This window comes from Astyanax mexicanus, chromosome 6 (genome assembly GCF_023375975.1).
Source record: "Astyanax mexicanus isolate ESR-SI-001 chromosome 6, AstMex3_surface, whole genome shotgun sequence".
NCBI classification, from domain to species: Eukaryota; Metazoa; Chordata; class Actinopteri; order Characiformes; family Acestrorhamphidae; genus Astyanax; species Astyanax mexicanus.
Window position 1 is genome coordinate 52,150,273 of NC_064413.1, and position 6,628 is coordinate 52,156,900.

Here is a 6,628-nt window from a genome sequence, read left to right on the forward strand (position 1 = left end):
AAGTGTGTATAAGTCAGTCCAATTTACTTTTGTAGTAACATACAGTAGATGAACCATTATAGTGCCACAATGCTCTCCCATCTGAGCTCAAAATGCATTACATATTACATACAAGTTGTCAGATGAAAACAATCACTATGTGAAGACATAACAGGACTTAGGCACATTGTGCTCTGTGGAACCTATCAACAGTTAAGAATTCAGTTAATGTCTTGAGCCGACTGTACTTTCAAACTCATGAACATAAGACAACAGGCTTGCTTTGTTTAAATTTGACAGATTATAAAATGCTCTGCTCCAGTGTCTAAAAATGTGTTCAACAACAGCTCTCAAGCCGATAAGACACTTTATAACTGGCATCACTATAACAGGTAAAACAAGTTACAGAGTTTAAAAAACTATATACAGTAAAAAAATAATACAGTAAATGCTGATAGAACTGTTAACTTTTAAACCATTTCTGTTCAGATGTTCAAACATACATACCCGAATACCTCCTGCTTCTGCTACTATCGGTTGAGATAACTATATCATAGTAAACTTACATAATGCTAAATTCATACGAGGTATTATTGATCAGTATGCCGTCAAATTCAGTGCGTAGTTCAGGATAGGAGGCATATATCCATGGCAGTTCCAGAACTGGGCCACAGGTGTGTGCTACAGGCCGGCGTGCAAGTCCATCAGCAGATGTAAACATGATGTCAATCTTGTCAACGCAGACAACATCAGACCCTGTCATGAACCTTAGCATCCTTCTCAGACCAATATCATCCAATCCCCTGATGTACTGTTTCAGGAAACGAAAACTCTGGTTTTCTGCTTGAGTGGAAGGAGAAGCTTCAAGTAATTTCAAAAGCTTTTTGGTTGTTGGCTTTTTGTCTCCGTACATAAGCAGAACATGTAGTGTGTTCACGAAAGCTTCTTTCAGGGAGGCACCAGCAATTAAGGACATCTTCTCGCATGCATATCTTGGCTTTTGGATCAGCTGTTTGTGTGCTACCTTTAGAAGGATGCCTTTCAAATTGTTTCGTGTTGGAAGGGCTGTCACATCCAAGCGGTCCAGCAGATCAATCAGCTCATCCTGGTCGTCCTCTGAAAGATCTTCTTTTAAGGCAGTAGTGATTAACTTCCTATCTGATTGACTAACAAACCGAAGAAGACTTTCAAAAAGCACATCATCTGAGACCTCATTCTCACCAAAAATGAGTGAAACTGCGAAAGCGGGGGATAAGCGACAGGGAAAATAGCCATTGTCTTGAAATCCTTTGAGGAGGATTCGGCCAATGGATTTCCATTCTTTCTCTTGCCATTTAGGACACAGAGATGGAACTCTCAGGCACTTCCCTTTCAGCTGTGTGATCCAGAAGTTGTGTCCAAAACGCAGCATACACGTCCCTTGAAACACCATTGTGGTCGGCTCCTCTTTCATCAATGAAAGTGTATCGAAGGGAGTGCTTGAGAAGTGCTGAATCCTCCTCTTCCAGAAGATTGACCCTGTGTAGTTTAACTGTTATATTCACAGATGAATTTGTAGAGGTACCTGCTACATCATCTATAGCTGCTGACTCAGGAGCAATGTTTGCTGCACTTGTGGAGTGAGACATGTTGGATGAGTTGTCACTTGCTGTGTCTGGAATGATGAGTGCTGAGCTTGCACTGGGGAATAGGACTGATATGATGGCAGTGTCCTCATTGACCTGCAGGCAGTGTTGGGAGTAACGGCGTTAAAACTAACGGTGTTACTAACTCCGTTACTTTTTTCAGTAACGAGTAATCTAACTAATTACTCTGACTGTAACTATAACGCCGTTACCATTTCCGACACCCCGTTACTGCACGTTACTTTAGCCTCTATGAACTTTTTTTTGTTGTGACTTTGGTTTGCCCTGGTTAACCCCTCTTCTTTCCGGTGAACTTGAGCTTCTGGCCGCTGTGCCTGTGTGTTGGCGTGGTGAAGTGAGGCACAATTGTGACGATTTGGTGCTCTAATCAATTCAGTGATTGCCCTGGACAGGCCAAGTTCCGATTTAAGGAAGTTAAGCTCTTTTTAGCTGCTCCGGTTTTTGTGGTGCTGCTGCTTTCTCTTTTAGAGCTTAGATTCTCTGCCCGAACCCGACCTGACCCAAAGACCGTCCCAAAATCGGGCTCCTATTTTTATTTTGTATAAAGCTCTGGTGTGATAATCACAATGTTGCTAAATAACCAATTATTATTGTTCACTAAAGCGAACGAAATAGCGAAAACTGAAAGTGAAAAAACATTTGTGTTAACTGAAACTAATAAAAACGGTAATTAAAAGGAAAAAAAACATAACTATCTCGAACTGTATTTTGTGTTTATAAAACTAACTAAAACGAACTAAAATTACTGAATTTTCGTGTTTAATTTATTTATAAGAGCTGTTGTACAGCGGAGTTGTCCAGCGGGCGGTGTAGCCGCAAAATACGACAGAAAACACTGAAAAACTGCAGAACTATGTATGGGATTACAATATGCGTGCGAGGCAGATGAAAGAGAAACAGGAGATTCAGTATGTGAGAACATTTACCTGTGAGTAGCTCATTCCAGAACAAGCAAATATTTCTCTCTCTCTCTCTTTCTCTCTCTCTTTCTCTCTCTTTCTCTCTCACGTTTATTAGATTGATCTCTCTGATGAGATGTGTGAAAACTAATAAAAACTAGCAAGCCCACCCTAAAAACAAATTAAAACTTACTGAATCAAACTATAATAAAATGAAAAATGTAATCACGTAGCTCTGGGGGCACGTGAACGCCTCCGTGTTTGACTTGCAGCACTGTGTGTAGCTGTTCTTAAAAATCATTTAAATTAAATAATAGTTCTATGCTTCTATGTTACAGTGTTAATTAACATAATTCTGATTATATTTCACTCATTCAATCAGCCCGAAAACAGAGAGTTTATGGTTTGGGTTGGCTCGGGCTGATAATGACAGTTCATGGTTCGGGCTTGGGCAGAACGTGCACGGGCTCCGGCTGGGTCGGGTCGGATTTTTTGGGCCGATCTAAGCTCTATTCTCTTTTGGTGAAGCTGTTATATTAATACCATTTTAACGGTCATTAGATTGTTGTTTTTGTCCATTATTTTGTTTTGTTTATATATACATATTTCCTTTGAGTGTGGCTTGGTTTGTTTAACTCCATCCCCAGACGCGTTTTTCCGTTTTTTCCGTTTTTTTCAGTATTATATGTTTTAGTAATTTTCTTTGGTTCTGTGAAGAATTTCGTTTTTATTTTTTGTAATTCGTTAGATTATATTTTTGTCAACATTTTGGGTTTATTATCGTTTGGTATTTTTCTAATAATAGTAAATACATAATTCATTTCCTTTTTTTTTTTGACGGGCGAATAATAAAAGTAACGCGATAGTTACTTTTACTGGTAACTAATTACTTTTATAGTGGAGTAACTCCGTTAGTAACTCAGTTACTTTTTTGGAGAAGTAATGAGTAACTATAACTAATTACTTTTTCAAAGTAACGTGCCCAACACTGCCTGGTCAGGTTGATAACAACGTGTCATCCAGTTGGCCAGCCGTGGGTTCTCCGAGAAAAGGGCCAATCATCACCTCAGATGTGTCTAGAAATGGTTCTGTATCGACAGTTGGAAGAGGCTGCTCGTCCTCTTCATGCATGCTATTCTGTATTTGTTGGTTAATTGTTGATTCTTCCGCGACACTTTCTTCAGCATCCTCAACTTTTGGAACCTTTGTGCACAGGTAGAATCTCAACACTCCCATTCTTAGTACGCTGTAGAGTTCCCCAACTGTAATAGCATCATCAAAAATAGCTTCTTCCTGATAATCTACTATGTCATAGCTAAATGTGTCAAACTTTCCTAGCTTGTTTTTTCCATTTGGGAAGAAAATATCCTTGGCATACTGCAGTATATCCGCCTTCTTTGATTCTTTGGGTACATCAAGGGTCCTTGTCCCCCCTCCTTTGCGTTTTCTGACTTGCTTGCCTTCCTGAATCTATCCCAACTCCACTTTTCTTGTCTTTTTTTCTGCAAATTTGTTGCACTTTGCATAATGTCTTTTCTGTCTTTTGGTAGATGTCTCCTGGTTATTGTTCTCATCATCACTCACAGTAATGGCCATTTTTTTCTTCAGTTTTTCCAGCATTGAATGTTTTGCAGATTATTTTGTTTTGGCAGTGGCACTGTGTTGCAAACAGAAGCGTCTTGCCGCAATCCTGTCTCCATAAGTTGGGATGTAGTCAGCCAGAGTGTTGTCGTCCATATAATCAAGGACTGTGGCATCAATCTGTCAAGACATAATAATAATAATAATTACAACTCAAGAACAAGACTACATAACATACTGTATGTACACACAAAGGAATCAAAGAAGGGGTGTAGTATGATAGCATTATCTTTATGAACTGAGACTAAGTGCTTATAATAATTAAACAATGCACACAGTAACTAAATTAATTAAGACAAACACAATCAAGTATCATCAATCAACTTCTCACTATAGCCCATATAGCCTAAAATGAGACTACTAAATTCAGATCACTAATAGTCCAGTCAATCAAGCTGAAAAAAGGTGCAACAAAAACAAATAGCAATAGTAATGGTACCTTGTATTGATCCTTAAACCCCATTGTATCACATATTCAAAATCTACCTTCATCTACCTTCACCTTCAAAAAGTCTGTTCTACTTCATTGATGAAGGTAGATTTTGAATATGTGATGTAGAGGGGTTTAAGGATCAATAAAAAGCACGAGCCAATACTTTTGCTATTTGTTTTCACTAGAATCAGAGTAAAAAAAGCAAACAGCCTTAGATATGTTGCACCCTTTACTGGTATTCTAGCGCCCTCTAGTGGCAGAATAGCAGAACAGGTAGCTGCTGTCTTTTCTGCATTTAAGTGCAGTATTCTTGTAGCAGTTCTGATTTATCCAAAACAATGCACTTACAGCACTAATACAGGTATAGGCTACTGCGGTATATGCAGTGATACTATAACTGCAATTTTAAAACTGCACAATGTCGTAGTTTCCCCTCATTTAGTTTCTGATTTTACAAAACTATGGGCAAACTCAGGTTTACGGAGCCCGGGAGGGGCCGTGGATAAAAAAAATAATTAAATCGAGTGAACGATATAGCAGTTCGTGCTCACGTTTTCTTTAATTCGAGTGAACGATTTGCAATTCGTGCTCACGATTTCTTTAATTCGTGCTCACAATTTCTGTAATTCCAGTGATCTGGTTTTAATAACACAGTCATCCTGCATCAGTAAAATGTTTGTCTCTTTTATTCGTGACTGTAATTGACTGTATTTGTCTATATTGTTGGTAAATAAGCTCCGCGAAGCTCAGGACTGCACGCGCGGCAGGTGTCTCGCGGCCAGGGAACCGACGCCATGGCAAAATCTGCACACTGTACTGTACATCTAACTGTAACACTAGTACATTAATAATCAGCAGGTTATAAATGTAGATAACTGATTATCTTCACTGCACCCCTGAAACAGATCAAGGGAGAAAATGCTCCTTTCCCTCCGAGCTTCTTGTCTTATTGCGCATAAAACATGTTCACTGGAATTACAGAAATCGTAGAGGTCCTGATAATGTTGTGCCCGAAGTGTTGTGCCATATTTTGAGGTTTGTAAGAGAGAGCGTTTTACCGAAGTTCCCGGGTAAAGTGTCCAAAGTCCAAACATAGCAGCGCTTTGGAGCAGATCTCACCCCTTTACTGGAGAAGCCAAATAGCTAGCAACTAGTGCTAAGCCCCATTTTTCTGATTAGCTTATGGTTGCTATTTAAGACTGGGGTGCATGCCGTCAACAATATTGGTCTTTATCCATGCAAATCGAAAAACACAGACATGTGTCAGAGCTTAAGGCCACATAGTTGCCGAATTTTAGCAGAGTTGCACACTGCCACTGCCAATCACTCGCTATGCACCTAGCAGCCATATTCAGCAGTTCTATGGCAAACTACCAATTGAGGACGTAAACAGTATACACTTACATGATCTTGCTCCATTCGTAGGGGACAGTCCTCTGGAACACCCCGACCTCGAAGATATCTCGAGAGTGGAGAATCCACATTTTCAGCCATCCTCAAGCAAAGCTGCTGGAGGCGACGTGAAGTAAAACGGAAGCGCGCTGGCTTGGCCGTGTATCAAAGTAAAACCATATTGATGTTTTCACGTTATAACGTTAAAATATCATGAAACAACGTGATAAATGTTTATCACAAAATAACGTGATCATTTCATAATTCGAAATAACGTGATCATTTCATATTATGAAATAACGTCATAGATTCATATCTCGGAATAACATGATCATTTCTTATCACGAAATAACAAACAACAAAACTACAAGCAAAGAAACTTAAAAAAAGAAACATAGGAAATACCTTTTTTTTAGATCTTTTGTGGCTTTCTTTAAAGCCTTTTGCCTTTTGAAATCCTTTCTTTTTATTTTTGTCTCCTTTCTCTGTTACTCACTGTTACCGGTCACGCTTCTACAAAGGTGCGACAGCGAACTGAGCTTTGGCTGAGTTTTTTAAGCTGTGGCTGGTGTGCGCTGATTACTGCTGGGGATTATGTTTTTTTTTTTTTAGCCCAGATCCACAAGCTCTTCCACTGC

At 39.3% G+C, this 6,628-nt stretch overlaps 1 protein-coding gene across 2 annotated transcripts in view; it reads left to right on the forward strand.

Moving 5' to 3' along the window:
- Positions 1-6,628, forward strand: part of actr3b (actin related protein 3B) — a 108,005-nt gene that overhangs the window by 14,775 nt on the left and 86,602 nt on the right. The gene's annotated exons all lie outside the window — the stretch shown is intronic.